This window comes from Perognathus longimembris, chromosome 1 (genome assembly GCF_023159225.1).
Source record: "Perognathus longimembris pacificus isolate PPM17 chromosome 1, ASM2315922v1, whole genome shotgun sequence".
Lineage (NCBI taxonomy): Eukaryota > Metazoa > Chordata > Mammalia > Rodentia > Heteromyidae > Perognathus > Perognathus longimembris.
In genome coordinates this window covers 81,597,282-81,620,408 of record NC_063161.1, presented here as the reverse complement: position 1 = coordinate 81,620,408, position 23,127 = coordinate 81,597,282, and the positions used below count along the sequence as shown (strand labels likewise).

General features: G+C 39.4%; 1 protein-coding gene and 2 long non-coding RNA genes across 13 annotated transcripts in view; all 3 read right to left on the bottom strand.

The window, feature by feature from the left end:
- Nucleotides 1–23,127, bottom strand: part of LOC125339685 (aminopeptidase O (putative)) — a 348,038-nt gene that overhangs the window by 222,653 nt on the left and 102,258 nt on the right. The window lies entirely within an intron of this gene.
- LOC125339771 lies at nt 596–23,105 on the bottom strand. The gene is made up of 3 exons (XR_007208617.1): nt 23,095–23,105; nt 19,521–19,525; nt 596–788 (listed from the first exon to the last, which is right to left on the bottom strand). It is a non-coding gene; the product is annotated as an uncharacterized LOC125339771 (long non-coding RNA).
- On the bottom strand, nt 19,690–22,527 carry LOC125339765. The gene is made up of 2 exons (XR_007208616.1): nt 20,751–22,527; nt 19,690–20,455 (listed from the first exon to the last, which is right to left on the bottom strand). It is a non-coding gene; the product is annotated as an uncharacterized LOC125339765 (long non-coding RNA).

The window sequence follows — 23,127 nt, the reverse complement described above, 5'->3', positions numbered from 1 at the left end:
GGCTATAGATGTCAAAATGGTCTTCATTGCATCTTTCCCTCTAGCTGTTCTGTTTCCCTCACTAATTCTCAACTTGAATATGCATTGGAATCACTGGGGACTTCTAGGCACCAGAATTTGGACCACACTCCACACCAAATAATTTGCTGCCCCTGAGGAAAGAAACCAGGAATCAATGTTGCTAAACAGCAGCCACTGAGCTTGGCTCTTGGGTTCCTGAGGGCCACTAAAATAAGAAAATTTCCTTCCTTATGAGCTTAAAGTCCATCAACAGAGACAGAGATGAAAAATCAATCATTAAATCATAATAGTAGAATTGTTATATGGAAATATGAATTATCTTCTATGGAAACTAAGGAGCAAGAAATTAATGGCCTATAAAACTGGGGAAGGCATCTCAGAGATTTTAACCAGAATAAGGTCTTGAGGGATCTTCTAGCCCTCAAACAGTGTGCGTAACATGTTTTTTGTGGAAATGGCACTATGGAATCTTCCTTGTGTAACCTGTGCTAATAAAATGTTTTGAATATTTTTTATTATCTTTAAGTAGTTATACAAAGGAATTGCCATTCACCAAAGCAGTTTATGAATACAGTGTATCTTGATCACTGTCATCACTTTCAACATTCTCACCTACCATTCCCAACCCACCCTTTCTCTTACTTATCTTAATTTTACGTTATATATTTAAATTTTTTGCCTTTTCACAAAGCTGTTTTCTTTACTAACATATACTCACCCTTCAAAATATATTTAGTACCTCACACTGTCACATGTTTCTATTGTTTCTAATGAGATACACACACACACACATACCTTGGCACAGTATCTTGTTAAATACTGAGGTCCCTCATAGCTGGAGTTAAGAGGCCTGTGACTCCAGGCACCCCTGTCCCTTCTGGCTACCTGAAAGTAGAGAGCATGTAGATCTCACTATACCTATACTTCACTTAGAGAACATCAGGATAGCAAGACACTCCTGGAGGAAGCTCCAAGCAAGAATATCTTTGACTACCAGTAACAGAAGACACTATTTAACACTTCTCTAAAACAATGAAAAGCGTAGGCTGAGTACCTCAGCTATAAAACACAGGGGCTTGGCTCTGTTCCCAATCATTTTTGTGGCTCTAATTTTTCCTGAGTATTAGATTTAGCTTCTAGCTGATGTCAAGATGGCTGTCACGTCACTGGATAGGATGTCTACATATGATATGGTCTGAAGAAGAAGGTATTCTTCCTGGAAAGTGCTTTTCATATTCCTTCAGTTAGAATGCTGACAAGCATTCTCACCTAGCCAAAAAGGGAATGGGATGGGACACCGTGATTATCATACAGGTTTGAACTCATGGAAACGTGGACAGAATTCTTCATCTCTGAGATACAAAGAGAGGGATAAACAATCAGACAGAGCCATTATAGGTTATAAACAGCTAGTGTGCAACTGATCTGTGGGAGAGAGAAGTTTTATTTGATTAGTATTGAGCCAGTTGTACTGAGCCACTTCTGCTGTGCTTACTTAGGTATTCAGTAAGTGCGCTTACTTTTCTTTATATTAGTAAGTTAATTTTAAAAGTGCATGACTCTTTTGGAGGTGGAGGGGAGTCATAGTGTTTTCAACTCAGGCACTAATGCAGGCATTTTATTTCTAAACCATATCTACCCCCTTTTATGCACTGGTTATTTAAAGATAAGGTACTGCTTTTTTCTCTTGGCCTGTGCCTCTGCTGTCATCTTCCTATTTTATACTTCCCACCATACACAGCTACTTAGGTGGAGATGGAGACTCTTGAGCTTTTCTGCTTGGATTTGCCTGGAACCATAATCTTCCTGATCTCAGTCTCCCATGTGATGAATAACAGGCATGCATTGCTACATAGAGCTATTGGTTGAGAAAGGGACTTGAGAAGGTGTTCTACCTGGGCTGGCTTTGAACATCCATCCTCATTATTTCAACCACCTAAGTAGATAAGATGACAAGTCATGACTTCTTTTTGCTAGTAAATACATGTTATTCACTGAAAAGCAATGTTGTTGTTTTTTTACCATAAGTGCTAAAAATAATTGCAAAACAAAATTGTGTTGTTTGGAATGTAGCTCAGTAGTAAAGTGACTACTTAGCAGGATCTCCATCACCACAGAGAAAAAGGAAGGCAGGGAGAGAGAGAGAAGGAGGGAGGGAGGGAGGGAAGAAAGGAGGGAGGGAAGGAGGAAGGAAAGGAAGAAGGGAGGAAGGGACGGAAGGAGGAATTACTAGGTTAAAAAAAGTAACATTTTACAATTGGAATTCCTTCAAAATATCTATTCGTCCCTGGAAACTATATTAAGAGAATTATTATTTACAATGAATACTTATTGAGCTGTTACTATGTTTTGAAGACTGCTATAAATGCCTTACATGCATTCTTTCATTTAATTGTAAAGCCAATCTTTGTAGTCAGGCTTACCAGTACAATACCCTTAAAACTAATCTCAAACAAAATAATTGATATATCAATTGAAATATCAATTATCAGTTCAAAAATGCATCCTCTCTTGGGGCTGGGGATATAGCCTATACTATGTAACTAAAACCAAACAACTACTCAACATATAAAGGTCAAAAATTGACCTCTCAGTGGATCACAATAACTCAAAAGCTATGTATGTACGTGCATATAAGACTATTGTTGGGCTGGGGATATAGCCTAGTGGCAAGAGTGCCTGCCTCGGATACACGAGGCCCTAGGTTCGATTCCCCAGCACCACATATACAGAAAACGGCCAGAAGTGGCGCTGTGGCTCAAGTGGCAGAGTGCTAGCCTTGAGCGGGAAGAGGCCAGGGACAGTGCTCAGGCCCTGAGTCCAAGGCCCAGGACTGGCCAAAAAAAAAAAAATGCATCCTCTCTTCCCAAACTTCATTCTAACATTTCTGAACTCAGAATGTAGCCTACAACCCACATTTATACTTTCTATAGCCTTGTTGTCTTCCTCTCCTTTCAGGTATGATTAACTAGGCACAGCATTCACAGAAGCAAGGAACCACACAGTTATGGCCATCCTGGAGTCAGGGTAAATGTTCTGTCCAGTCACTAACCAAATACACACTGATGAGATGTGCACTCACAGTGGGTCTTAAGACAGGAACATGATGACTAACTGATCTATTATTATTCCCTGGTGCTGGGATCCAAATACATCTCACTTTAAATTGTAGAAATTATGTGTAAGTTTGACCCAAATGCAAAACCTGCATGTGGCTTATAGTCGAGATTTATCACTTTGCTTCAGTCCAAAAGCCGAGTAAAGAATTGGAAGTTCAAGGACACCACTTATATCCTGGGTATCTCCTTAATTTGCTGGATGCTATGGGTAATGATTGAAATGCCCTAAGCTCTCTTTCATCTGTTAAAAGACATCAACTGTCCCTGCAGAAGGCCTATGGATATTAAAAGTAGCTAACAAGATTGTTTCGGTTCCAGCATAGCGCACATTTTCTCCCACTCATATCTGTTTCCTGTCTTGCCACACACGAAGGCCCCAAGCTCCCACTTCATTAATGATTCAGCCTATTAAGGAAATCAGCTGCTCATCTGGCAAATAACATGGTTCTGCTTCATTAATTCATGAATTAATTTTCTTTTCCTCAATCTTCTATAAGAATATATTCGATTTTAGATTGGGTATAGTGGTGTAAACCTGTAATCCAGCACTCAAGAGGCTGAGGAAGGAGGATCATAAGTTTGAACCCAGCCTGTGCTACATGGCAATATCCTGTCTCAACAAACCAACACATATATTCAAGCAAAAGAATACATTCACTTTCAGCAAAGTAAATGCTAAGGAAAAATCAGGAGGAGAAAGAAAGATCACTTAATCCACCTGGTACTGACATGCCTTACCCTTAAAACTCCCTCATGTAACTTCACAGCTCCTCCAGCAGCTTCCCTGTGTTCTATACCTCTGTAGGAGTCCTGGATGGAGCTTCCTGTACTTGGTGTTTCAACTTCCTTGTCTCTCATTCTTTCCTTAACTCTCAGATTTCTTTCTCATCATTTTGTCACACTTTTCAAGGTCACCAGAGGTACCCACAGGACTAAGCCCAGAGTCCTTTCTCGGTCCACTGTGAGTGTGTGTGTGTGTGTGTGTGTGTGTGTGTGTCTGTGTGTGTGTGTGTGTGTGTGTGTGTGAGCTTAAACTCAGAGCTTGGGTGCTGTCCCTTAGCTTTTTCACTCAAGGTTAGCACTTTACCACACCTCCACATCTAGCTTTATTTATTTATGTTTGGTTAATTGGAAATATGGTTTTTTGTTGTTGGTTTTTCCCCCCACCAGTCCTGGGGCTTCAACTCAGCACCTGAGCACTGTCCCTGTGTTCTTTTTGCTCAAGGCTAGCACTTTACCTCTTGAGCCACAGTGCCACTTCTGGCTTTTTCTATATATGTGGTGCTGAGGCATCGAACCCAGGGCTTCATGTATATGATGCAAGCACTCTACCATCAGACCATATTCCCAGCCCAGATCTCCATCCCTTGAGTAGATGGGATTATAGGAATGAGCAACCAGTCCTCTTCTCAGCAGCTAACACATCTAGCCACCATGGCACAGTATCCACATTACCTCTAATTTTTTCTTCATAGCTTCTTGCATCATACACTCCTCCATGGTAAATTCTCATGGTGAATTTAAATAACATTTGTATCCTGAAAACACCCCTGGAAACATATACCTTTAGCCACAAGCTTTCTCATGAGCTCTAGTTACATTTCCACTTAGACATTTTAAATTCAACAAATTTAAAACCAACTTTTATTTTCTCCTGTAAACTTATTCTTTCCTTGTCATCCCTTTCTCAACAAATGATACCACCATCTTGTTTACACCCTAGATCCATTTATTTTGTTTATTTATTTATTTATGCGTTATTGTGGCTTAAACTCAGGGCATTACACTTGCTACACAGATGTTCTTTCTACTTGGAAATACTGGCAACTCAGGTTTTTTATGATTACAGTGGGACGGGCCAAGATACTCCTGTTTTAGGCTTAGGATAATAAGCACACACACATAATCCAGCTTTTGGTTGAGACAGATTCCCAAAAACTTTTTTGCCCAGACTGGGCTTGAACCCACAATCTTCCCAAGTCTAAGTAGCTAAGATTACAGGTGGGAGCTACTGGTACCTAGCTTAGACCCCCAAACCTTAAAATGATTATTATTTTTGCACACTCTGATCCTAGGGCTTGAATTCAACCTGGATGTTGTTCCTGAGCTTTTTTGCTCAAAGTTAGTGTTATACCACTTGAGCCACAGCTCCACTTCTAGCTTTTGTTGGTAGTTAATTGTCGAAAACAGTCTCGAGGACTTTTATACAAAGGCTAGTTTCGAACCATAATCCTTAGATCTCAGCCTCCTAAATAGCTAGGATTATAGGTTGAGTCAGTGACTCTCAGCTTGATTCTTTTGATTCTTATTTCTTTCATGTCTTACATGCAATCCACTCCAAAATCCTAACATATCCCAAACTGGAATACATCTTACCTTATTCTACTCTGACATTATATTCTACTCTGTCATTATAAGTTGAATGTCTTCTATTTTTACTGATCTTTTTGTTTTCCTCCTTCTTCAAACTAGATATCATCAGGCAAGGTCTTTTCAAATGATAAGTCAAATCATGTTAGTGTACAAACATTTCAAATGGCTCCTTCCACCACTCAGAATGAAAGACCTGTCAGTCCCTACACAACTGGGTGCTCAGCTGATTCTCTAATTTCACTTTCTTCCATTCTTCCCCTCATTCACTCAAGACACGTAGCCTGGCTTTCCATCAGTTCCTTCACCGTCAAGGTTCTGCCTCACCCAGTCCTCTTTTTCCTTGCTTCACGGAGGCCTGTGCTCAGATATACATTGTGAGAAAGTTCCGCCTAGATTCCCTAATAAAAACAGCAAGTTTCCTTACCTTCAGTTTCTTTATCCTGCTTTTTGACATACTTTCCATACCTGATGATACCTTACATAATCATTTATTGTTGTTTATGTTTTTGCTTTAACAACAAAGCCTAGGTTCCATGTTGGAATGTAGTTTGTCTTTTCTGAGCAGCTAGAATAGTACTTTACACATTGCTGCTTAATAAATATTTAACTGCCAGATTGAATGAATTATTAAATTCTTCGACTTCTTCATTTTTGTACCATGCAATGGTCACCACTCTGTTTCCACCAGGCACTTTCTGACTACTTCAGGTAACTATTGTCCTGGCCTATAAGGCTTCACCTCATGCTACAAGAACTCCTCTCTATGGGCTGGCCCGTCTGATCCAGCCTTACAGCAGCACTAGGAACAGAGACATCTAATTCCTGAGACTGTAAGTTCTTTTAGGGCATTGACCATGGATTCATCTTGCATCCTCAGTGCCAAGAGATTCTGGCAGAAACTGGCTATTCAATATGTGTCACAAAGTAGCTATTCAATATGTAGACTGAAACAACATGCTAGATATGGAATTAAATAACATGCCAAATATGACAAAGCAACACCATGCAGAAAAGTTAGATAGCCCACATATTATTAGAAACTGGTAGCTTGACCTAGGATGATCTACTCAATTATTTTCTATAACATAGATCTAACCATCATAAAGTTATCAGTGTCTCATGGCTATAATCCTAACTACTCAGGGAGGCTGAAATCTGTGGACTGTGGTTCCAAACCTTCCTGGGCAGGAAAGTCTGTGAGAATCTTTTCTCCAACTAACCACCAAAAAGCTGGAAGTGTGAATGTGGCTCAAGCAGCAGAGCACTAGCTTTGCATGAAAAGGTTAAGGAATGGTGCCCAAGCCCTCAGTTCAAGCCCCTTTACTAACACAAAACAAAAAGAAGGAAAAAGAGAAGAAAAGGGAAGGGGAGTGGGGAGGGGAGATAAAGGGAGGAAGAGCGGAGAGAAGGAAGAGGAAGGGGAGAGAAGGGGAAGGAAAGGAAAGGAGATAGAAAGGAAGGAAAAAAAGAAAGGAAGGAAGGAAATAAGGAAGAAAGAGAGAAACCAAGAAAGCAAGCAAGAAAGGAGGAAAAGGAAGAAAGAGAAATAAGCAAAGAGGGAAAAAAACTTATGCTGAGGCACACACAAGATGGAAGAGTATATTTGAAACAAAAAGTCAAGTGTAGGCACTATAGTTTCTATTATGAGAGAGAGAACAAGGAAATAATGTAATCTTTTCCTTTCTGAATACTAGTGAACTGTCCAAGAGCCACAATCATAGTAATATCAGACAAAATGAAAAAAAAGTTTCCTTAAATTAAATGCATTTTGTCTGAACATAAACCAAACAAAACTTGGCTTCAAAGGCTCATGACTAGTATGGTCTTGAACCTATCCAGAAGCCTAAAAATTAAAAACGATAATAATAATCAACTGGCCATTGATTCTTTGGTTGACCCTCTTCTAGATGCCAGACTCTATGCCCAACACAGGTTGTAAATATGAGAAAGACACTGAAAGTGTCAGAGAAACAAAAACAGATACAGAGCTTCGCCATAAAATAGGAATGGGTCAGCAAAGTAAACACAGAGAATGCTCTTTGAGTAAAGGCTGGAATTAAGGTTACTCTGAGTGATCAAAGGCAAACTACAGAAGGTGAAATTCCTCCAGTGGGTTCAACAATAAGTAGAGGCTTAGTAGGCAGTGAGAAGAGGGGTGAGAAACAGAAAGGGCAGTCTAGGAAAAGGGAACAAGACTAGAAGAGGTGCAGAAGTATGAAAACTCCAGAGTATAGAGGAATGTGGACTGAAAAATCAAGGCAAAAACAGGTTAATTTGAGTTGCTACTCAGACAGGTTAGATAATCAGATTTGCCTCAGAGAAGAATGATTCTGACAGCAGGGCAGAGAATGAATTTGAGGGGACAGGGCCCAAGGCACGGGACCCATGAGAATTTCTCTAAAGGGTGACTGAGATGACAGGGGTCTTAACCAGGAAACACCTACAGAAAGGAGAGGAAAAGACTCATTTCAAGGATATATTTCAGAAGCAAAACAGGCTTGGAGACTGACTGACATAGCAGACAGCAGGTTACCAAGGGCTCAAGTTGACATGGAGATGAATGGATGGTTAGCACCACTGACAGAGGTGGTTGCAAGATGCAGAAAGGGAGGGCAACCGGACATATGGATGAGATGCTTGCGTCTATGCCTGCTCAGCTGAACTTGTAGTATGGCTGCTGGCCTCCATGCACTCCTGCTGCTCTGGAGCTCCTGGAGCCACCTTGAGGAGCTGGGGTAGATGTACAAGTGCTCAGCCTCAAGCCTTTCTGGAGAAACCTGGTGCCACAGGGTAGAGGAAATGTGTACCATAATTTTTGCACCATGCCAAGGACATATCACATGAAGCAGAGGTGGCACTATTGGAGGTGGGGCCCCAAATCCCTAGGTTACTGGCAGTGTCTCCTCAAAGATGACAGCAGGATTTGTTTCGCCGTCTTTTGCTTTCTGGCCACAAAGGGAGCACCTTGGTTCCACCGTGTATTTTAGACAGGATAGAACATTTTGAGCCTTACCAAAGGCCCAAAGCAATAAGGTCAAGAATTCATAGACTAGAACCTTCAAAATATGACCCCAAATATACCTTATTGCTTTGTAAGCTGTTTATCTCAGGTATTTAATTATAGCCACAGATATCTAACTAGTAATAACCTGTAAATCTTTTGAGGAAAATTTGACCCATGTAGGTACCTCACATGTCAAAAGCTCAGTACACTCTCTTCTCCAACTCTAAAATTTAAAAAAGGAGGATTTAGATGAAGGAAAATTCAAGGCACTCTTAAACCAGGGTTGAGTTTCCCTGTTTTCCTCCATTATACCCAGGACTGGACTCAAAGCTGCCTAAAACCCAATGTTAGGCACACAGAACTAATTATGGAAGTCACCAAATTCAAAGGGAGACTGGAAGAGGGAGGAAGACCATATAAAGCTCAGAGAAAGGACAAAAAGAAAGCCCCATTTCATCTTCCTTTTTATCCCCATTTGCACACACTCAGTCCTCTACCATCCTGAGTGGCTGGGGGCCACAAGTCAGATGGGTTGAAATGACCCAGAGTTGAGGGAGAGAAACTTCCTTCACATTTGGCCACAAAGCACTGATTTACCATCTATTTTGCTACTCCATCTGCGTGGTTCTGAACATGGGCACAATTGTGGATGGCTTGTTACAATAACTAAAACCCCAGCTTTCATACCAGATGACAAGGAGGCTCAGGACACCTTAAAAAAAGGTACTTTTAAAAATTCCATGCTAAGGAAACCTTAAAGGGTGCTTTTTAAATTCCAGACCTTACCTTAAAGCTATGAATCAGATCTGAAATTGCAGACCGAAGCCTTAGAAAACCACACAAAGGGACAGACCACCACCCATATCCCAAACTAGCCCAGGGGTGGTACATATGTGACAGGGCACAAGACTTGAAAAACAGAACAGACTTTGAAACTACAACTTTGAGAAGGCTGGTCAAAACTTTCAATGTAACCCAACTGTATCAATTGCTTGCTTCAAAAAAAAAAATGAATGGAAGCAGCAAAGATGCCCCCAAACATATGAATAGATAAAGAAGTTGTGGTAGCCTGGAGCCAGTGGCTCACACCTACAATCTTAGCAGTGTAGAGCCAGCCTAAGCAGACAAATCCTTGAGACTCTTACCTCCAACCAACCAGCAAAAATCCAAAACTGTAAAAGTGTAGTAAACTGATTTTTGACAGAAGGAACCAAAGTACATATTGGAGAAAGGACAGTCTCTTCAACAAATGGTGGTGGAAGAACTGGATATCCACAGGAAGACTGAGATTGGACACCTAATCTCTCACCCTGTACTAATAAAAATTCAAAGTGGACCAAAACTCTTAATGTAAGACTTGAAACTTTGAAACTTCTAGAGGACAAATAGGGGAAGCACTAGAACTTACTGGTATAGGAAGTAAATTCCTGAATAGAACTCCAGGAACTCAGAAAATAGGAGAAGTGACAAGTAAGATTGGGTTAAGCTAAAAGCTTCTGCCCAGCAAAGTCACTAGGCTAAAAAGTCTTTGTCAGCTACACATCTCACAAGGTACTAACAACAAGACTATACAGAGAGCTTAAAAATAAAAACCCCAAGGCACCAGTAAGCCAGTCAACAAAAAAGCTAAACAGACACTTCTCAAAAGAGGAAGTAAAAATGGTAAATAAATACATGGAGAGATGAACATCCATGGACATAAAAGGAATGAAAATCAAAACAACATTGCTATTCCACCTCACTCCAGTCATAACCATCATCAAGAATAAAAAAGAAATGCAGATGGAGATATGGAGATAAAGGAACACAAATGCACTGATGGTAGGACTGTAAACTTGTGCAACCACTATGGAAATCAATTGGGAGGTTCCTCAAAAATCTAAATATAGAACCACCCTAGATCAGCAATACAGTTCTTAGGCAGTTATCTGAAGAAATATAAATCAGCATATAATAATGGCGTCTGAACATGCATGTTCACTGCAACAATATTCACAATCGCCAAGCTATAAAAATAAGATAAATACCCTACAACCAATTAAAGTATCAATAAAGTATAATATATATTACATGTATGTATACATACATCATATATATGTATATGAACACATATATACAATGGAATATTACTCAGCCACAAAGAAGAACAAAATAATCTCATTTGCAAGGAAATAGATGAACCTCGAAAAAAAACATATTAAGTTCAGAAGGACATATCAGGCTCAGAAGAACAAAGGTCACACACTCTTTCATATGTGGATGTCAGACCCCATACCCAAACATATATGCACTTATAGCTACAACATAGTATTACAGGTATGTGGTACAGGTATGAAACTAATTTGAATAGTTAACAGGCAATTACAACAACAGGAAGTTGAAGTATATCTAAACTGGGGTAAAGGAAGGGGTACACAAATGGACAGGGGTGAGGAGGGTGAATAGAGCCATAATAATCTACACATATGTGTGTATATGGAACAAGGAAGCTCAGTGGGACTGAGGAGGAGAAGTGAAGGGGATATGAACAAGAAGGACAGAGGGATAACTCTGATCAAGATGCAGTTATCTATTAATGGGCATGTTAAAATGAAACTCCCTTGTACAACTAAAGGGGCACACACATATACAAAGAAAACCAAAAGGGTAACTGAAGTATCAGGAATGAAGCAACAGAAATGGTAAATATCTACATAAAGAAAACAGACTCTCCTTCCCTTAGTTGTTTAAATTGTGTTTGACAAATGAATACATAGATAACACTACTGAGAATTTTCAGCCCTTGCATATGATATAAGATATCCATAACAAGAGTAGAAGGAGCTCTAGAGATAACAGCATTCAAAGATAGCAGACTAGACATTATTTTAAAGCACACATGGAATTTCACCAAGACACATCATATCCCGAGTTAAAATAAAGCCTTAAATTAAAAAGAACTGAAGGCTGGGAGCCAGTGGCTCACACTTGTAATCCTAGCTACTCAGGAGGCTGAGATCTGAGGTTCTAAGTTAAAAGCCATCCCGGGTAGAAAAGTCTATCAGACTCTTTTCTAATTAACCACCAAAAAGCCAAAAATGGCACTGTGGTTCAAGTGGAAGAGCATTAGCCTTGACCATAAAAACTCAGGGACAGTGCCTAGCCCTGAGTTCAAGCTCCAAGACTATCTCACACACACACACACACACACACACACACACATACACACACACACACACACACACCTTTCCTAGGGCTGGGAATGTGGCTTAGTGGTAGTGCTTGCCTAGCATGCATAAAGCCCTGGTTTCAATTTCTCAATATCATATAAACAGAAAAGTCTGGAAGTGGTGCTGTAGCCCAAATGGTAAAGTGCTGGCCCTGAGCAAATGAAGCTAAGGGACAGTGCCCAGGCCTTGAGTTCAAGTCCTAGGACTGGAAAAAAAGAAAACACAAAAAACCAAAAACCTTTCTTCTACAGATAACAGAACTAACTAGAAATCAGTGTAACAGATAGATTAAAAAAGAGCTTCCAAACAACTGGAAATCAAACAACACATCTCTAAATAATCCACAGATCAAAGAGGCAGACTCACAGGAAATTAGAAAATATAAAACTGAACCAAAAGGTAAAAATGATAAAAGCAGTACTTAGAAAAAATTTACACTACTACACATATGCGTTAGAAAAAATAAATCTCAATTCAATAAGATAAGCTATCTTAATGAGCTAGAAAAGGAATAGCAAAATAAATCAAAAGCAAGCAGAGGAAGGAAATACTAAAGTAAAAGCAGAAATCTAGTTAGCTATACACAGAAAAACTATTGAAAGAACCCAAAAGTTGGTTTGCTGAAAAGATGGATACAAATGATAAATCTTTGGCCAGATGAACAAAGAGAACAGATATAAATTGTTAACATCAGAAATAAAATTATCATTGTGTATTCTGAAAGGATAAAAAGATAATAAGGGAATACAATGAACAACTTTATGCACATAAATTGAATGACTTAGATAAAACAAATGTATGAAAATTACAAACTTCCACAGCTATAGCAAATGAAAAAGATATCCCCAGTAGTCCTATAACTTTTAACAAAATTAAATCTGTAGTTAAAACCCTTCTCAAAAGGAAATCCCCAAGACTAAATGTCACCAATAAACTCTATCAAATACTTAAAGAATGAATTAAACCAATTTTATACAATTTCTTCCAGAAAACAGAAGACAAATATTTCCCAGCTTACTTTATAAGTGGTGATGTCAATGCCAGTCAGGATAGTAAGAAAAAACAACAACAACAAAAAAGAAAACCTGCAGGCCAATATCCCTTATGAGCACAAAAAAGCAGAAAAAAAAAAAAATCCATCATGGAACTGGAAGCATAGCTCAAGTTGTAGAGCACCAGCTATGAGCAGAAAAAAATGCTGAACCAGTGGATGAGGCCCTGAGTTTTAGGCCCAGAATTGGGGCTTGAACAATAAAAAGATTAACCAAACCCAGGCAATCTCTCATGAAGTTACTTTCTCCTGCAGATAAATATCCCTTTCACCACACCCCTACTTTGCGCCATTATATTTGTGACCTCAAGATCTCCAGCTTGAGGTCTGACTTGATATATTGATGGGAGAAGAAGGTAGACACAAAGACAAAAAGCAAAGAATTGGTGAAGAACCCAAAAAGCCCACTGAAACATCAATCAACACATCAAAGCATCCTTTGAACCTATCATCTGGAAGAGACACGGAACAGAACTGCCTTGGTCTTCCACTCTCTGCACTCAGTCTTTGAAATCTGACATAGATACTGCTTCAACTGAAGCAAAAACAAAGGGGGAAAAAGCCCAACCACTTGCCTATAAACTCTGTGTTAAAGTCTGCTCGTTTCCCCGCCCCCAGTTTAACCAGAAAGAGAGTGACATTTCAACATATAACAGGAGCCTCAATGCATTTTTCAGAGAAGCCATACTTAAGTCACTGGGACATGCAGGGAATAATTTGAGACAAAGACAGAAAGTTCAACTTCTGGTGGTTGAAACTGCATTGCCCTTTTCCACACTCACCAGCTTCTCCACAGTCTTTTGGTCACTACAAGTAACATATGGAGTGAAAGAAATCAGAGGCCAAGGTCAGAAAGGCACAGACTAGGGACAACCACAGGTCAGCTGAGTCTAAGCAAAACTCCGACCACATCCATCTTTAGGGAAAAAAAAAAAAATGACGCACTCTTTGTCAGGGGGAAAAAAATTCCCTGCTGGATGAACCTAATTTGATCACTCATTTGCATACAAGAAAATGCACTAATACAGGGAAAGCACAGCTACATGTTGAAAAGATTATCTATTCCTCTCATAAACTAACTTAGCATTTGTGTGGAAAATCAATTGACCAGACATGTGTGGATCTCTCCTAGAATCTTTTCCTTCCTTAAAGAACCCAATAATGACTTCTTACTGTCAGGTCAAATATAAATTTCCTATTCTGACAGTCAAAAACTACTTAGTTGAACAATTAGTTTCTCTCAAACAAATATTTCAGTATGTATCTCTAAAAACTAAAGGTTCTTTTAAAAACAAAACCACAATATCATTGCTAGGTCTCCAATAATTCAACAACACTTTACTTCCATCAATTATCCATTGTTCAAATTATCACGGTTCAAATGTCCCTGATCATCTTATAAATACTTATTTATAGTTAATTTGCCCAAATTGGAACCCAGTTAAGGCCCAAATTGCAATAGGTTGGTATTTCTTTAGGTTTCTTTTTTAGTTTTCCCTCCTCTCTCTGGTTGTATTTGATTGAAGAACTTGTATCCTTTGTCTCATACAAGTCAAGATTGCCAGGATTGTATACACAAGGTATAGCAGTGCCAAAGTGGGTTTGAGGTGTAGTGAGGCAGTGTTAGGACCCCCCTTCACACACACACACACACACACACACACACACACACACACACGGAAAATGTTTCTGAGAGACTGATCTTGGGCTTCATGTGAGGCCTTCTCTCTATCCTCCAGTTGGACAAACTCCAGGCAAAGTCAAAGCCCATGTTTATGTCGGTGGATGTAGAGGAAGCTGCCTTTTTACCTGTGTCTGGAGTGGGAATCTGACTCCATGGATAATTTGGATCTGCTGTTGTGGCAAACAGGTGCCTGAGCTCCAGGCCCACACTGCATCTTCTGCTGGTGGGACCTGTATGCAGGCTGAGCCCAGGCACTCAGGCCCAGGAGGCAGCACAGTGGAAGCCAGACTGATGGTGAATGCTCCCCCAACAGTGACTGCCCTGTACTTGGTGCCTGCCCTCCTGAGGGGCCCTGACTGCCTCCAGGGTCAAGTGTTGGCTTCCCCCATCCTAGAAGCCATGACTTGTTGTCCACTACGCCAATTGTGGCTAGAGTAGTGGCTGCCATCACAACTGTCCTCATGGTCATTGCTGGGGCGGCCCTCTGCTGCTGGTGTTACAGCAAGGCCTCTTTATCCAAGCAAAAGGACATACTGTGAATCTCAGGATGCAGCAACAGCTATAGTTCTTGAGGTCTTAAGGAGGAGGAGATGGACAGTAGTGAGGATTGGGGTCTCATGATACACAGCAACCACAATGACCTCATTCTGGATGAGAAAGAGGCGATGCACACCAAAGACACAACTAATGGTTATGAGGGGTCTGTGGGAGCCTGAGCCTCGGTGAAGCCCCAAGAGGAAGCCTTTTTCATGCCACCTGCTGCCCCACTAGGTCTTCCAGGGACCTCTATATACTATGACTTCAACCTACACCTGGATATGATTCCCCTTATCTCCCTCCTCCCCCATGGACTTTACAGAGCAAGGACAGGTTATCTCACCACACTCATCCTTGAACCTTCACCAGCTACATCAAGCTACATCAAACCTACATACATCCTTTGGATCCCCAGATGTGGTGCCTGGAATGTCTCCTTCCCCTATGCTGCCATCTCCACACCCAGTCATCAATATCTCCAGACTCATGTGTGATATATCTCTAGCTGAAGACTCCTGAGGTCTTGAATTTTTTTAGGAACCAGAACAAACTGACAATCTTGCTCCTCCTAGACTTAACACTGAAGGAGAGAATGAGAATTACAATAGTCAGGATTGTTGATATATGTAGTCAGTTCAGCCAAAGGGGACCCTCCAAGTGAGAGCAACATGGCCTTTATACACACCTATTCTCCTGTGTAAAAGGTATTCAAGATGGTGCATAGACTCAGTGGCAGAGGGATGAGAGCAAGAGGTGATGGGGTAAGAGGTGGAAGTCATTTCTAGCCAAGTGAGAAAAGGTATTTCGAGATGAACCACTCTTATCATGAAGACAGGGAGAATAGAAAAAATTAAGTATGAAGGGAAGTACCAGGTCCTGGTGGCTCATACATGTAATCTTAGCTACTTAGGAGGCTGAGATCTCAGGATCCCAGTTAAAAGCCAGGCTGGGCAGGAAAGTTCATGAGGCTCTTATCTTCAATTAATCACAAAATAACAAGTGCAGGTGTGGCTCAAGTGGTAGAGTGCTAGCCTTGTGCACAATGTTCAGAACCCCAGGAGCAGCGCGCACGCACACACGCACGCACGCACGCACACACACACACATACACACACAATGAAAAGAACAGGCTCCATCTGATCTTATCTTTCCTGAGGGGCACTATGGGCAATGGAAGTGCCGCCACAATGGCTGTTCACTCCCTGTTCACAAAGCCACCATCTTGATTCCTTCTAACCTTCTTAAAAGACTCATGAGAATTAGATGCATTCAGTGGGGATGGGAGGAGAACTATCACACTGGAGGTAAAGGGGAATCTGGTAATAAGAATATCTATGTTTATATCACCCAACCTAGAAGAAATTGTTTTATTGTTAATGTTCATAGAGTTCATAAGCATTGTAGATTAGAAGGACAACTTCTATCTTTGGGAAGATTTAAAAAATGATGAAAGCAGGGGTGGGGGTGTTGGGGGAAGGGAAGGTGGAAAACAAATGAAGGGGGTAACAAGTACAACGTATGACAAGAAATGTACTCATACTCACTGCCATAAGCATGTAACTATAACCCCTCTGTACATCATCTTCCAAAAGCAATAGAGTATCTATGTTTAATAATAATCATAACAGCCAAAGAAGAAAAAAAGATTGCCTGAATTTTGTTCATTATGTTCCTATAGTGTCATGTAATTTGTTTCTCTATTTCTTATAATTTGGTAATGTGATACAACTGATTACCTGTTATTACCTATCAGATATTTCTCTGCTTTCTGTGCAGTGTCATTTAGATTCTGTAAGTTAGTATTCATATCTAGAAGCCTAATCATATTCAAATTGTTTTTAGTCGGGCAAAATATTCTCACAGCAATGTTAGAGACTCCTCCATTAGAAAGCCCGAAATTAACATTGCCCAGATTCATTACAGGTAACAAAAACACTAATAGTAGTATTTTTCATTACTTCTTAACTTACTAATTGAAATCTTACTATAAAGAGAAATTCCCTTTCAGCAATTTGATTATACTAGGATATAGTATACATAGGAAAGACAGGAAAAACACTTGATTCCCTTTATTTACTAATTTTTAAAATAATGAGTTGCTCTGTTGTCCTTAAAAGATGGTTACTTATATAAGTACCTTTATTGTGAACCACAGACTTAAGCATAAGTGAAATATTTTAAGTCATTGTAGTTATTACATTATTGATACTCAAGCTGTCCCAGTATGAACTTCTTCAGTTTGTTCTCTGAGTCCTTCAGCTATAGCCCTTAGCTTCTTTGCTTTCTACTATGACAAGAAAGTCCAGGCACAATTAGTATATTCCCTGACCAAAATTTGGACATAAGAATCTCCATAATGGGTTATAATTCCTTTATTCAGAAATTATTATCAGGAACCACAAACTAAGTGCTGGGGATTCTCATTTCTCCTGAGTTGAAAACATTCTCTTGATTCTCAGTTGTTGCAGGAAGTACTTATTTTTTCTCAAATTAACTACATGAGGTACATTGATCTGAATATTTCCTATTTGGAACCACAACTAGAAAGATTTTACTTGACATGACTGTGTCAGTTTCACACTGTGTTTCCTAACTTAAATAGTTACACTGAGTTGTTATGCCATTGATACGAAACAAAGTTAAGTTTATCTGCTGCATTTTACTTTTCATTTTTAGGGTTCCTTAAAAGAAAACAACAAGCTTTGTATTTATGTATGTACAATATTTACTTGGTTCCAGTGCTTTTGCCAAATGCCAAAAAATGATACTTTACATATATTTTCCATCTTGATCTTCTCACTAAACAATATACTTCTCTGCCTGTACATCCTTTTTTACAGCTACATAATGCTCCATTTTCTGTCATATTTTCTTTAAATCAAACCAAATGGATGGACATTTGCGTTGTTTCTAGCGTACTACATACATATGTATATTCGCATTTTTTATATCTTCAGAATAAATTTCTAAAGGCTAGGATTGTGGCTCAGTGGTAGGGTAGTTGCTAAGAATAAATTCCTAGAACTTGAAGTCGAAGCCTATCTTATTTTGGTGGATTCTACAAATTTCACTCTTTGGGTATAAAACCACCTGCAAATGGAGAATGCTTCTTTCTTGGCACCTCCTCCAACAGAAAAGGTTGTTAAAGTTTGGGCTGTTTTCCAGTTATTAAAGGGTAAAAAAACCATGACACCTCAGTGAAATCTAATTTGTAATCCTCCTATTATGAGCAAAGTTGAGCACCTTTTCATGGGTTTGGGAGACATTTGCACTTCTTTTTATATAGATTGTTTGTAGATCTAGCTTCTTCTCTTATATGGCTTATTCTTTTTTCCTAATCTGTTTTCAGATGTTCATAATTTGTTATAAATTACAGACATTTTTTCCTAATGAGTCTTTTGCTTTGCTTTCTGGGTGTGTATCTCTTTGTAGGTCTGTGTATGGTTGTGCACAAAAATATTTTGTATTCATGTGGCTTCATATATTCATCTTTTCTTCTGTTGGCTCTGAGTTTTGAAACCAGAAGTTTAAACCAGTTCACCCATGTTTTCACTAGAACTAAGTGCAACAGTTTTAAAGGTCATCTTTTCCCTTTCAGTCCCTTAGAGAACATACAAAAACAATCTTACATCTGGTTAGTTCACAGGGGAGAAACAACCTCTCATTTTAAAACTTAAAATGCAGTCATCTTCCTGATACTGAATGCAGGCAAAGCACAGAGAAGTATGACTGTGTCACTGTGTTTCTCTTTACAGAGCCCAAACCAACAAGTGATCCAGACACTAAGAGAGCTAGGCTTAAGGCATTTTATTCCTTCTCTACTCAAAGGATAAACAGCAAAGGAAATATAGATATAAAGGGGTAAGAATTCTCCCTAGAGTTTATCCATGTCTGTCAATGGCCAGAGTTGGTAGGGAAGACTCACAAACATATTTTGTGCGTGCTCTTAGACAAAGGAGAACAAAAAAAAAAAAAAATGGTAGAAAAAGCAGCTGCAACCAGCTGTTTAAGAAAACTGCCCTGAGCTTCAGCATCATGGGCACAGCCTGTTTTGTGAAGTGCATCCAATTTAGGAAAGAAGGAAGTTTATTACTTCTCTTCCCAGAGATATATCACGTTCCCCATCTAAAACATTTCTTCATCAACAGACTTTTGAAAGAATGACTTCCACAACTGCAGTCTGATGTGGTTAGAAAATGGCCTCATTCCTCTGGATAATACAATAAGGTCACAGAAAAGGTCTGGTTTTTTTTCATGTTAAAAAAAAAATCAAGGGGCTAGGAATATGGCCTAATGGTAAAGTGCTCACCTCATATACATGAAGCCCTGGGTTTGATTCCTCAGCATCACATATATATAAAAAAAGCCAGAAGTGGCACTTTGGCTCAAGTGGCAGAGTGCTAGCCTTGAGCAAAAAGAAGCCAGGGACAGTGCTCAGGCTCTGTGTTCAAGCCCCAGGACTGGCAAAAAAAAAAAAATCAATGATATTTAAATACTTGATAATAATCTAAGAAAAAATAACTAGTCCTAGTTAACTTGAAATACATAAAGCAGTGATTCTGGTACTTTAGTTATAGAAGAAATATATAATAAATGTATATTATTATTTATTATATATTACTTATTATATAAATATATTTATTACATATTAGAAATCTATTTATATGACCAGCTAGTCTGTTCCCTTTTTAAACAAGTAATTCAGGTAATTTTGATGTAGTTTTCCTCACATTACATGTTGGTAACCTCTGCTCAAGAGGAGCACTAACTAAGAGGGTGAAAGAAGATGTCTATAATTAAAGCCATTTAATTTCACTTGGTGAAATTGTGTTAAGAAGGGGGAATGGAATAAAGTAGACTGATAGAGAGGGTGAGTTTGATTGAGATATATCACATGAATGTATGGAAATAACCCAAAGCTCCCTTCACAACTAATGAATGCTACTTTTTTAGAGAAAGAGTTTAATTCTTCCAAAATTCTACTTTTTAAAATTTTCAACTCCTTCCTACTACACTCACTTCCCATCTTCTGCTATGCTGTGTGAAACTCTGACCTTGGCTATATGTTGTCCACAGTACTAGTACCTGCCACCCAACATAGACACCATGCATATTGTGAAATTAAGACAGAAAATTCTGAGACAGGTAGGAGGAATACATATGCAAAAGGCCCTCAACACATACACACACACACACACACACACACACACACACACACACACACACCAATTTAAAATGGATCAAAGGTCTAAATGTAACAGATAAAATTATGAAATTTAAAGGAAAACATAAGATGAGAATCTTCATCACCTCAGATTAGACAATGGATTCTTAGACGTGATACTAAAAGCATAATTAATGAAAAAAGATAACTGGACTCCCATCAAAAATAAGATTGTATTTCAAAAAGACAAGGAATAAGCATATATCATAGTATCTGCCCCCATTCTTCCTTTACTAGTATTAGAACTAGGAAATTGGAAGCGAATACCAAAATCGAGAGACACAGGATAAAAAAAGACAAACAACTACAAAAGCAATACTTGCAAAACTGTTTGGTGTAAATGAACTGAACAACTCATGAGGGGGGGAAGGGAAAGGAGGAGGGGGGAGGGGGGAATGAGGGACGAGGTAACAAACAGTACAAGAAATGTATCCAATGCCTAATGTATAAAACTGTAACCTCTCTGTAATTCAGTTTGATAATAAAAAATATATATAAAAAAGAAATAATGAAGAATAACACACACACACAAAATATTACCTAGTACTAATTCCCAAAACCACTGTTCATTCCCCAACTCCTTCTGACTTTCTGCCTACAGTTCTTTCTTTGCCATTTTTTTCTCTTCTTGTTTTCTTTTTGGTTTCTAGTTCTGTTCCTCTTTTTTATTCTAGGAAATGCAACTTACATTTTTATAAATAGGATTTTTTAAAAAAAACATCACTAGGGAATTTGAGGGTTAAAGAGCCTGGGTACCACAGAGCCTTTACTATACTACAGATTGCCTACTTCTCTGTACTTATCCAAGACTTATTATGAACAGGCGCACATATAAAGTAGGCCTTTGATCCTGAAAAGCTAGGGATCCCACTGGGATGAGGATAAATATTTATCTCTATTTGCTTTTTTCTGCTGGGGCTTGGTTTTTGGCTTGCTCAATGTCCTATTTGGCCAAAGACCAGCCAGGTCAGGAAAAGATCACTCCACAGCGCTAGCCTTGAAAACATACGGGAAGAGCCTCTAAATAGTTCCCATATAAATTTTAAAAGGGTCATCTGAGTACACTACCAGTGTAAGGAAATACGTAAGGAGAAAAGACATTCTCTCCCCCTCTCCCACAGTCAGTTAGAGAAGAAAACCAAATATGGAATAATCTCATAAATTTCTTCCCATACCCTCACCTAAGACAAGAAGGATTCTACAAGGTTCTAGAAGGAATGAATCAGCTGCAGTGGAGAAAAAGGTATAGGGTTTGAAGTTTCACAGACCAAGGTTTTCAAATCCTAGTTTTGATACTAAGCTTATCTTTCCTCCCCTATAAAACCAAGACAATAAAGACATATTTTACAGAGTTCTTGAAAAGGTTTACCGATATGATGCAGGTAAAGCACAGTGTATGGCTCCTACAACAGGACAGCTTTTCCATTTGGGTAGGAATACTAGATATATTCTGCTTTCCACTAATCAGGCCCAAGAACTTCAAGTCCCCAGATACCTTGATTATATACAAACCTATAGAAAAAAAAAAGAAAGCTTGCTCTTTGGCTCTGAAATGGAGACCTGCTAGTCAGACGCTGATGGCTCATACCTGTTATCCTTGCTACTCAGGAGGCTGAGATCTGAAAATCACAGTTCAAAGCCAGCCTGAGTAGGAAAGTCCATAAGACTCAGAGCCAATTGACCAGTAAGAAGTCAAATGTGGAGCTGTGGCTCACTTGGCAGAGTACTAGCCTTGAATGGAAAAAGCTAAGGAACTGCCCAGGCTCTGAGTTCAAGCACCAATACTGGCAAAAAAAAAAAAAAAAAAAAAGGGGGGGGGTGTGCTTTCTCTAAAGAAAGAGGGAATGTACTCATCTCTTCTACAATAATCCAAATTCATCATAATTTAGCAGGAAAAAAAATCTATCAAATGCCAGTTGTAAGCTTCACTGAGCATATTTGTGTTTAAAGGTGATTGCAAACACCTCAAGCCACTGCTTTCTGCAAAGATAGCATTGTTGCCCATGCCACTGCCATTACCACCATCACCACTCCCTCTCTTTTTGGTACTGTCATCACTACCACCATCACCACCTCCACCTCCATTTGTTATGGTATTCACACCATTACTGTCACCGATACCTCTCCTCTTTCCCCTAGCATATCACTATATCACATGACTTCAATTAAGGCTCTAGCCACTTGAGAAAAATAGTTAAGGTAAATGTACTAAGCATGCAACCTTAAAGGTATTTATTTATTGTTGTTTTTGTTTTGTTTTTTTGGTGCTGGTACTGGGGCTTCAACTCAAAACCTGTCCATTCAATTTTTCCCTCAAGGCTGCTGTTCTACCACTTGAGTTGCAGCTCCACTTCTGGCTTTTGCTGGTTAATTGGAGAAAAGAGTCTCATAGAGTTGCTAGCTTTGAGTCATGATTCTCAAATCTCAGCCAACTGAGTAGCTAGGACTATAGATGTGAGCCTTAAAAAATTTAAATAAAACTTAAAAGTTTTATTTGGAGCGTGTCTGCATCACCTGTGTCAAGTATCACATCCACCTCTCAGCATGTCCAAAACCAGCCCCACCGAAAGCTATTTGAGCTACTTGCTCCAACAAATGATGGTGACTAGAAGAGATACTACTAGAAAGGCAAACTCCCCCTGCCCCCACTTCCCATGTGAATCAGTAGAAGAGACTAAAAGCAAAGGCTGAGAAAAGAGTTGGGTTCTTCTCTGTGTTCCAACATATTGGGCCTTACTAGTTACAGCCTATCCTAGTAAGGCATGAGGAATGGCCATGGCCTCATGATTGGCACAGGCCACAGTTCCATCCTCCATGAGGCTGCTGTGCAGTCCTTGGCCAGGAATTCTGTGACAATGAACTTGAAACCCACTGTCAAAACAGCTTTGCCAGAAAACTTGCCTGC